Genomic DNA, 9,648 nt, shown 5'->3' with positions numbered 1-9,648 from the left:
GGGACAGCCTGGGGACCCTATTTGCAGCTGGTGTGTGAAGTAGGGGATGTGTTGTAGGACTGAACCTGCAGGGTCTGTGCTAACTAGGGCTTGTTAATGTCAGAATTGAATACTTGTTAAACACAAGTTAGTGTTACAGAAGTAGAGAATTAGTTGGTGTTGGAATGATGTATTTCGTATCCTGCAGAAAGGGTTACTCTAATCACAGGGAAACGAAACTTAAAGAATGAATAAATAATTACAAACAATGCTGTCTACCACTGTATTATTTTGGGGCAGATCTAAATGCATAACAAATGCTTAGCACTGTTGAGTAATCTCAAACTCCAGTTTCCCAGTCCACTCCCCAGCTCAACTGTAGCGCACGATACCGTCTCCTTCTTTAATGAAAGTATCAACATCATTCAGCACTTGCTGGAGGAACTCGTCTGTTTCCTAGTGATCATTTCATATGGCTTTAAATGATAAGAGAGAATTATGGGCATGTATTTTGGGTCTTCAGCTGGCTTCAGACACTTGAAAGAAGATGCTCCAACTGATCTAGTGTCTCTATTGAGTTGTACAGAGTCTGGCACTATGTGAACATTTTGCCCATTGATAACCTATAGTTTAGGTAGCAGAGCTTTAACCACCTTATAAGTATAATTATAAAATCATATACTTAAAGAATGTTTAAAAGAATAGCACATATTTGTTTTCTCAAGCTCTTAAAAATATCATGTATTTGTTTCCTCAAGATCTTAAGAATATCATATATTTTTGTCTTGTTAAGCTCCACACATCTCTCTGGCCTGTCTCCCAGTCAAGTAATAGAATTAAAAAAGAAAAAAGCAAAGAAACAGATAAGTCCAGCGCAGTCCTGTGTGCTTCCCTTTCTTTAGCAACTTGGATTCTCACGACAGCTCTCTAAGAGGAATACCAGCAGCACCAGAGACTCAGAGACACGGTGCTGTAATGCCACAATTAGCATGCAGTGGCGCCAACCTTTGAACTCGGTCCTGTACAACAGAAAGCTTTTCTCTCTACCAGATATTTTTCCGTAGCAAAAGTCCCAGGCCTCATCTCAAAGAAAGACCAACTAAAAAATACTGTCATGTATATTGTGAAATCTACCAAATGTTACTGCATTTGGAGAAGGAATAATGCAGAGCCTTGTTAACCTGGAGAAAGGAGGCTGGTGTTAGATATAGCTGGCAAAAGTTATTGTTTATGACTAGGGTTTTTTTATTTATTTTCTAGAGCCCTCTATGCACTTTACGTTTAACAAGCATACAACAAACAACCCTCCAAAAGGGGGCAAAATATCTGAATAGACAATTAACCAAAGATGGGAAATAAGCATGTTATATACTCAGCCTCATTAGTTCTTAGGGAAATGCAAATTAAAACTACAGTGAGATACTACAACACACTTATTGGAATTGCTAAAGTAAAAAGGTAGATAATAACAACAGTTGACAATGTAGGGTACAGAGTACAGAGTAACTGGAACTCTCAGACACGGTATACTAAGTAAAATTATATAACCAAACTGTACAACCACTTTGTAAAACAGTTTGGCAACTTTTAACAATGGTTTTTAAAAACCCATAAAGCTTAACTATTTGACTACTAGATACTCAAGAAAAATTTTAAAAATTTATACAAAATTGTACACAAATGTTCATAGCAGCCTGATTTGTAATAACCCCAAACTGGAAACAACCCAAATGCCAACAACAGATGCACACATAAACAAAGTGTGGTCTACACACCCACGCAAGGGAATACTCGTCAGTGATAAAAATGAATGAATTGCAGCTGCAAATACTATGGATCAATCTCAAAATAATTACGCTGAGTGAAATAAGCCAGATCCCCCTCCAATACCGTATTATGCAATTTTATGAAATTCTAGAAAATGTAAGCTGATTCATAATGACGGAAAGCAGAAGTGTCTGGGTGGAGAGCCTGTATTTATGGTACAGCAGATACAAAGCTGAGAGCAAAAGATACGGGGTGGGGGGGGCCAGGGAGAATTACAAGGAGATAGGAGGAAACTCTTGCAGCTGATAAATGTTTATTATCTTGATTGTGGTGGTGGTTTTATGGGTGTATACATATGGCAAAGCTTACTAAATTCTACCCTTGAAGTACGTACAATGCACTCTATGTCAACTATACTTCAATAAAGCTTTTTTTAAAAAAGCATATCATATAGGCATATAATAAAGGATAAATGATTTCAGAAATGAAAACTTGAAACGGCATCTGGTACAATGTAAGCACTCTATATGTGCTAAGCTCTTACCACTGTGATTCTTACTGTTATCAAAAGAAATGTCACACTGTGGTTGCTGGCATTAAGTATAATCTGCAAAGATCTACTTTCTACTCTCTGAGGTAACTGCCTTCCTATGTCACTGCTCAACCATGACAGAGTTGACAAAATCTAGGACAAAGCCTTAAGACTAACTCTGACCAAAGGACATTCTCTTGTGTCCGCATTTAGCACCGTGAGAGGTATATTAGGAAAATAGAATCCGCTCTGTGTGAAGTCAATTGTTCCTACTAAGGAAGGCTTTTGATAATTCTTAATGTGACACAGTAATTTAGCATTTCTGAGCTCAAGAATGCTGAATGGGACTCAAAAGTTTCTTAATGTTTCATTATTTCTTGGAGAACCAGAAGCAAAGCCAGCTTAGCTCAAAGATGCATCACAATCCATATGCTTTGTCAAGTGTGCCAATTTTCCAGGTATTAAAAAAAAAGTTTATATTCTTTCGTTTATCATGCATGATGGTATTCTGATGTCGTTGCTAAGTATTTTACCTTCATGGTGCACAGATTCCTGTTGAGACCTTAAAGACCGTACAGGAAACCTAACAGTTCAAGGGTTTCTCTTTAGATTAGAACCACAGGCAAAAAACGTTTACTAAGAGCACCAGAGTAACCCCAGCAGAATGGCTGTAAGCTTCCTTTTAGGTGACAATGGCAGGTGAATGCATTTATAGGTTAGGTTCAGGCTGATTGGTGACCAAAAAAAGCAAGGGAGAGACTAAAACTCTACAAAGATTAGACTTAAAGAACATCGGTGCTATCAACATTGCTAATCTTTTTAAATATACTACTTTGATAACTTTCATTTTTATTAGTTAATGACAAGATCTTTTCCCCTTAGCTTTCTCTCTGCTATACTATAAATAGGCTCTCCACTTTTCTGATCACTGCCAGGGAAAACAGAGGGAGAAAGATAAAATTCATGTTACCTTTATCTTCATGGTCAAGGAAATTCTTTTTTCCCCCTCTTTTTAAGTTTGTTATAGCTTTTCTTGGGCCTTATCATTGTTACATAAATTTTAGAATAAAATTCTCAGTTTCCAAAAACAAAACAAATCCTATTAGGATTTTTGACTGAAATTACTTTGCATTTAAATGATCAACTTGACAGGAATTGACATCTTGAAATATTGAGTCCTCTAATTCATGGACATGGTCATTTCTTCCATTAATTTGGGTCTTCTAAAATTTATCTCAGCAAGTAGGTTTCAGTGTAGAAATTCTGCCCATATTTCATTAGATCTGTTCCTAAATAATTGATATCATTTGTGATACTATAAATATTATTTTTAATAACTTCAAAATAAAATTTATTTAAGATGATATATAGAATATAATTAATTTTTGTATGTTGATCTTGAATATGATGACTTAATTAAATTAGCTTATTATTCCTTTTAATTTTCCTGTAGATTTTTTTGTATTTTCTCTCATATACTAAGGCTTCCATAAATAATGACAATTTAATTTATCCTTCCTAATTTTTACAGCTTTCATTTTACTTTCTGATCTTTGTGCATTGTCCAAGATTTTATTACATATGGATTACAAATGGGAATAGTATAAATTCTTACCTCATTCCTACTTGTATCTGTTAGTAAGACACCATTAACTATGTTGTTTAGGCTATTTTTTAATAAATGTTGATCTTAATAACATTTGTTTCTATTACTAATTTGCTAAGGGTTTTTATGGTGCGTGACTAATGAGTTTTATAAAATACTTTTTCTGCATCTTTTGAAATAAGTATATTATTTTTCCTTCTGATCTTTTTATTAATATATTCCATGGATTAAATTTTTTAATATTAACCATACAATCATAACATATATTAAATTAGGTTGTTATCAAAACATTCTTATATATGATTATATACAATTGTCTAATATTTTATTTAAGATCTTGTATTTGTAGTCATGATTTACTGATCTATAATTTTCTCTTCCTGTGTTGTCCTTGTCAGAATTTGGTAACAAAATTAGTTAAGCTTTATATAATATATTTAAGCTATCTTATTGTATTTTACCATTTATAGGTTCTGCAATAATATCCCTCTTTCCATTCCTAATATTACTGGTATGTTCTTTCTCTTGTTTTTCTTTGTCTTGCTAGGGCTTTGTCGATTCTCTTACTTAGTCTTTTTAAAGAACCAATATTTTCATGTTATTGATTTTTCTCTATTATATATTTATTTTCTATTTTGTTAATTTCTACTCTTATTTTGTTTCATTTTTTTCTATTATCTTTGGCTTCACTATTCTGTCCTTTTCCTAACATCTTGATTTTGATTCTTAGATAATCGATTTTTAGCCTTTCTTTTTTAAAAAAATTATATACTATAAATTACACTCAAAGAATAGCTTTAGTTTCTTTCCACAAGTTTTAGTATATTTCCATTGTCATCCACACAACAGGATTTAAATCCATAATTTCTAATTCCATTCTAGAATTATTTCAACTAAAGGTATATCAATTACTCTTTTGTTTCTTAGTCACCCATAAGTAAATGGTTTTCAAGCTTTTACATGAAAATATTTAGATATCAAAGGAAATAAAACTGCCATTTTTAGTTTGCATATTCTGCCAGTAAATGTGTCAAGCTTCTAAGGAAATTAGCACTTGGTCATATATTGGATAAATATTTTTTTCCAATTTGTCTTTTGTGTGCCATCTATTTGTCATTAATGATTTTTTGCCTATAGTATTTCTTACATAATTAAATTGTTATTTTACTTTGTGGATTCTGCAGTTCGTATCTTGCTAAGAAGAGCTTTCTTTACCCTAAAAAAATACTAAAAACAATTGTTCCATTAAAAAATGTGTCAAGTGTGTTCTTTATTCATGTTTTTATATTTAATACAACCAACCTGGGGAGGTATGCCCTATTATCCTCTCTTTAAAAATGAAGAAAGATGTGCATAAAGGGATGAAGTGATTGGGTCCATCCAACTAATAAATATATAGCAGAGCCAGGATTTGAAGATGAATTTCTCTAGCTCCAAAGTCTGTGTCTTTTTCTTTCATGCTCTGCTACCACACAATCTCATGCATTCAAGCCATGGAATCTAAGAATCGCCACTGGAGTGAGCGAGGTATCTCAGATCCTTATGTCTTGCAGGTAAGAAAACTCATTTCCAGAAAAGCTGCCTGGCTTATCTGAGGCCATTTTGCTAGTGAATGGTTGAGCCAGAGCCAACTCTAAAGAGCCTTAATTTCTAAGACAGTGACCTTCTTGCCCTTCTAAACTGCCTCACGGTTGGCCTTTCCAGAACAGGCGGTGGTGCTACACCACTAACAATGCTTGCAGGACCACTCAGCCCACCAGGTCGAACACCTTAAGAAGAAGGGAAAGTAGCTCATCAGTATCACTATTAAAGAGAACAGAATTCAGACATTAGTCCCCATTAGCTCCATTAGAATCTTTTAATAACTTCTTTGAGTTATTGAAACAACACAAAAATTTCCTCGTAACCCATCAGTAGGAGGAGGATTAATATGGAGAGCAGGTGATGAGTGTTCCCAAATTGTCAGCAACAGCATTTCCTTGAAGTGCCACAGACTGTTGGATCTGGACTTAAACTTGACTTCAGGGAACAGAATTCAGGCGTGTGAATCCTATGAGGTTGACTCCACCTGGCACTTGTAGCAGTTTCCCCCTTCCTCCCCCAGAGAATTCTTTTAAGGGTGCCCAAATCTTCGATACGGGGTCCCTGTGGGCTGGGACAGCAAAGAGGACATGATAGGTGCATGATTTAAACTTCCTTCACTATCCACACCCCCTGTCAGGGACAATCTCTGTCGCACAGGCTACAGGCAGAGAGGAGGCCAAGGAGAGAAACTATAAACTGTAAAACTCTATTCTGAGAAAACACATCATCCCATGAAAGCCTTGTAGCTTTTGCCGAGAGACAATAAATGTTACTGCTCTACACTAAGGAAAAATGAGAAATCCTATTCCCAAGGGAGAGAAAATACATCTCCGCGTATGACAAGTAGTTAACATTATGGATGGCATCTGCCTGAGCTCTTATCGCGATGTAAATTTGTTTTCTATTCACTGGCTTGAATAGTAACAAAATAATATTGAAATGTGAATAAAAGCAGCAGATACGAATTTTATTACAGCTTCATGGTAATCTGACTGTGAGGGGACAAGTTGAGGAGGGAACAAAAGCAGAGAGCCGTTACTCAACTCTAATATATACAACCATATTGGAAAGCCAGTCTGTTTATTAATAATAAGCCGAATGCTTCTTGGAATGGAGAATTTTTTTTTTTTAAGCTCTGCCGTTATAGAATCGGAGTTTACATAAAGTTCCTGAACTGGTTTGTACTCACTTGTTGGCAAGATTGTTTATCATCCTTTTCACATGCAACATAAAATAAAATTTTGACCACAAGGCCCATAAAAACTATCTTAAAACTTATCTTAAAAGTATCATAAAAACTATCTTATGCCTTTTTTTTTTCCTGGAGTAGACATACTCGCTGTGATGTTCTGGATGAATCTACTTCAGATTTATCCTTTAGATTAAAGTGTTTGGAGACAGGTCTCATATTTCTTATAAACTTAGCGTAGCACATAGGTTTAGGTGAATTTGAAGCTGTGCAGTGACAACAATGAACTGGGCACTTTAAAGACTTATGGATAATATTAAAGTGAACTCTAACATTTCAAATGGACATAAGAGATTTTACTAATTATCTTTTTATTCCTTATATACATAGTTTTCTCAGGTGTATAACCTGACTGTTAGAGAGATGCACATTTTTACCAAAAGCTAAAAGTATGGATAGGATAGGATAACTGCTTTTAAGAAAAGGAGCTATTGTATTTACCCACTGCTAAATGAGATGCTTGGGAGTCCTTATTTGAAAAGGAAACCATTCACTATGTGACAGAAGCCTAAGAAGTGAGATTATTGGATAAGAGAACATGAACGTTCTTAGGGTTTTTCTAGAGAGGTCACATAAGTGACATGTTCTAAGGGACTGTAGAAGGACCTATGTTTTACTGCTGAGGAATAAAATACAATGTGACACATAGATTCAGTATCACATGTTCAATAACAAAAAAAACATACTTTTAATTAATATTTTCTCTAACATATTGTTTAAAAAAATTAGGCCTAAGAGAGATACAAAACAATGTAAGGACATGAGGAAATAGTGGATGTTAGGAAAGTCAATGAATTTGCTGGAAAATGCACTTTGATGCTGTTGGCACTAGAAAGATGAAGCCCGAGGACCCTGAGTGGCAATGGCCTTGTGCTGTGTAAGACATGGGGTGGGTTAGGCTGCAGCACAGGTAAGGAAGGAAGAGGTAAGAGAGACCTAGGGACACAGAGGAGACACAGACAACGAGAGACATAGTGGAAGACGGAGTGGTGGGGGTGAGGGGGAGCGGGGAGAGGAACAAAGAGAGAGGGAGGGGTAGAGAGAAGGAGCAGGAGAGAGGGAGAGAGAGCATGAGAAGCAGCACACAAGTCAGCCAGGGGATGACTGAAGGCCTTGCATTCTGCACTGTGACATCTTCTTGTGACCACCCACCTTTTACTTCTCTTTTTAATGAAAAATCACAAAATTTGAAAGAAGTTTCTTGTAAACATCAGGTAATCAACTGGGCTTGGCATTCAGGGGGTCTCCAAGTTTCACAGAGAGCAGAGGTAAAAATGTGAGTGCTCAGAAGCAGAGAGAGAGAGAGAAGTGGAGAGACACAGAAAGCCTTTGCAAAGCCCTGGAATAATAAGGGGACTTCATGTGGCGGCCAGCCCTGTGTGGGGACTTTGGGCCCGTTTTCAGAGACCCGTGCTTGGGGGGCACAGCGGGGTGGAGCCCACATTTGGACCACATTTACCATTTAGCAACAGTGTGTGTATAACTTTGTGGGCACATGTATGAACATATGTATGTGTGTCTATGTGTACATATGAAGGAATTATATATATGAAGAGATTATATCAAACATTGATAGTGGTTCTCTCTCTGGAGGATGATGTCATATGAAAATTTTTTCATGTCTATATTCATCTATTTCTTTATTTTTCTGCAGATTTTCTACAATGGATATTTACTTTGGTATACATAATTAATTATAATTTTCCTAACAAAATCTGAAGTTGTAACTCTCCCATCCATATCTTTCTAATAGGTGTTTAAAGATTTTGTTGTCAATCTTTAATTAAAATAGTAATTTTTACCAAATAACTAAAATTATGACCCTATTTTATTAATGCCTTTGCTACTATTATTTCTTGCATCCTCAGCTTTTTTCCTTAGCATTCACTTTTCTTCATGCTTAAATATTTTTAAAGTATCTTTAGTGAGAATGTATTAATGGTTAAGTTTTTTAATTTTGCTAATCTGAAAATCTCTTTATTTTACTTCTTGTTTTTTAAATAATAGCCTCGGTGGGTATAGAATTCTAAGTTGTTAGTTAGATGCCTGTCAAACTATAAAGATATTACTTCATTGTCTTCTGCTATTTATTATTACTGATGAGAAATATGTTCGTCTACTCTTTTTCTTCTTACAAATCTGTCATTTCTGGTAGCAATTTTTTTGTACTTCCACATTTTAAAAATTTCAGATATATCACACCATACAGACAGGTGTGTTGGCATTTATAAACTGTTTAAGGAATAATTTTAAAGTAAACACCCAAATAACTATTTATGTCTCAAAACATAGAATATCACCAGCATCTTAGACACTCATAATGTGCCCCTTCCCAATTGCAATCTCTTCTCTTTTCCCTAGAAGTAACCAATATCTTGACATTTATAATAGGCTTGTTCTGATTTTCTTAAAGTAGAGGAGTATTAATTATCCTTTTATATGTTTATATCTAAACAATATAGTGTAGATTTACCTGTTTATGAAAATTTACTAAATGCCCTCAAACAGACCAAGACATTTTCCATCCCCGATAAGGAGAGAGAAATTTCCTCTCCTTTCCTTCCAAGTATTTTGATAGCTTTTCAAGATATCCTCTTTCCTTGCTGGTCTGGAGTTTCACTGCAGTGTGTCTACATTTTATTTTTATTTATCCTTCTCATTATACAAAGTGGAATTTCAATCTGAAACTCAAGTCCTTTGTTAATCTGGAAAATCATTATCCATTATATCTTCAAATATAGTTTCTTGGAAAGCTCCCCTATCCTTTTATTATTAAACCACTTTAAGATACATATTGGTGTCTGAAAATCTGTTCTCCATGCCTCTTAATTACTTGTTCATATTTTTTGAAAAAAATCTGTCTCTCTCTGCAGCTCTACATAATTTCTTTCCACAGTTGTTCAACTTACTAGTTTTATGCCTGTGTTCAGT

This window comes from Lemur catta, chromosome 22, assembly GCF_020740605.2.
Source record: "Lemur catta isolate mLemCat1 chromosome 22, mLemCat1.pri, whole genome shotgun sequence".
Taxonomy (NCBI): Eukaryota; Metazoa; Chordata; class Mammalia; order Primates; family Lemuridae; genus Lemur; species Lemur catta.
Note: the sequence above shows the minus strand (reverse complement) of the source record.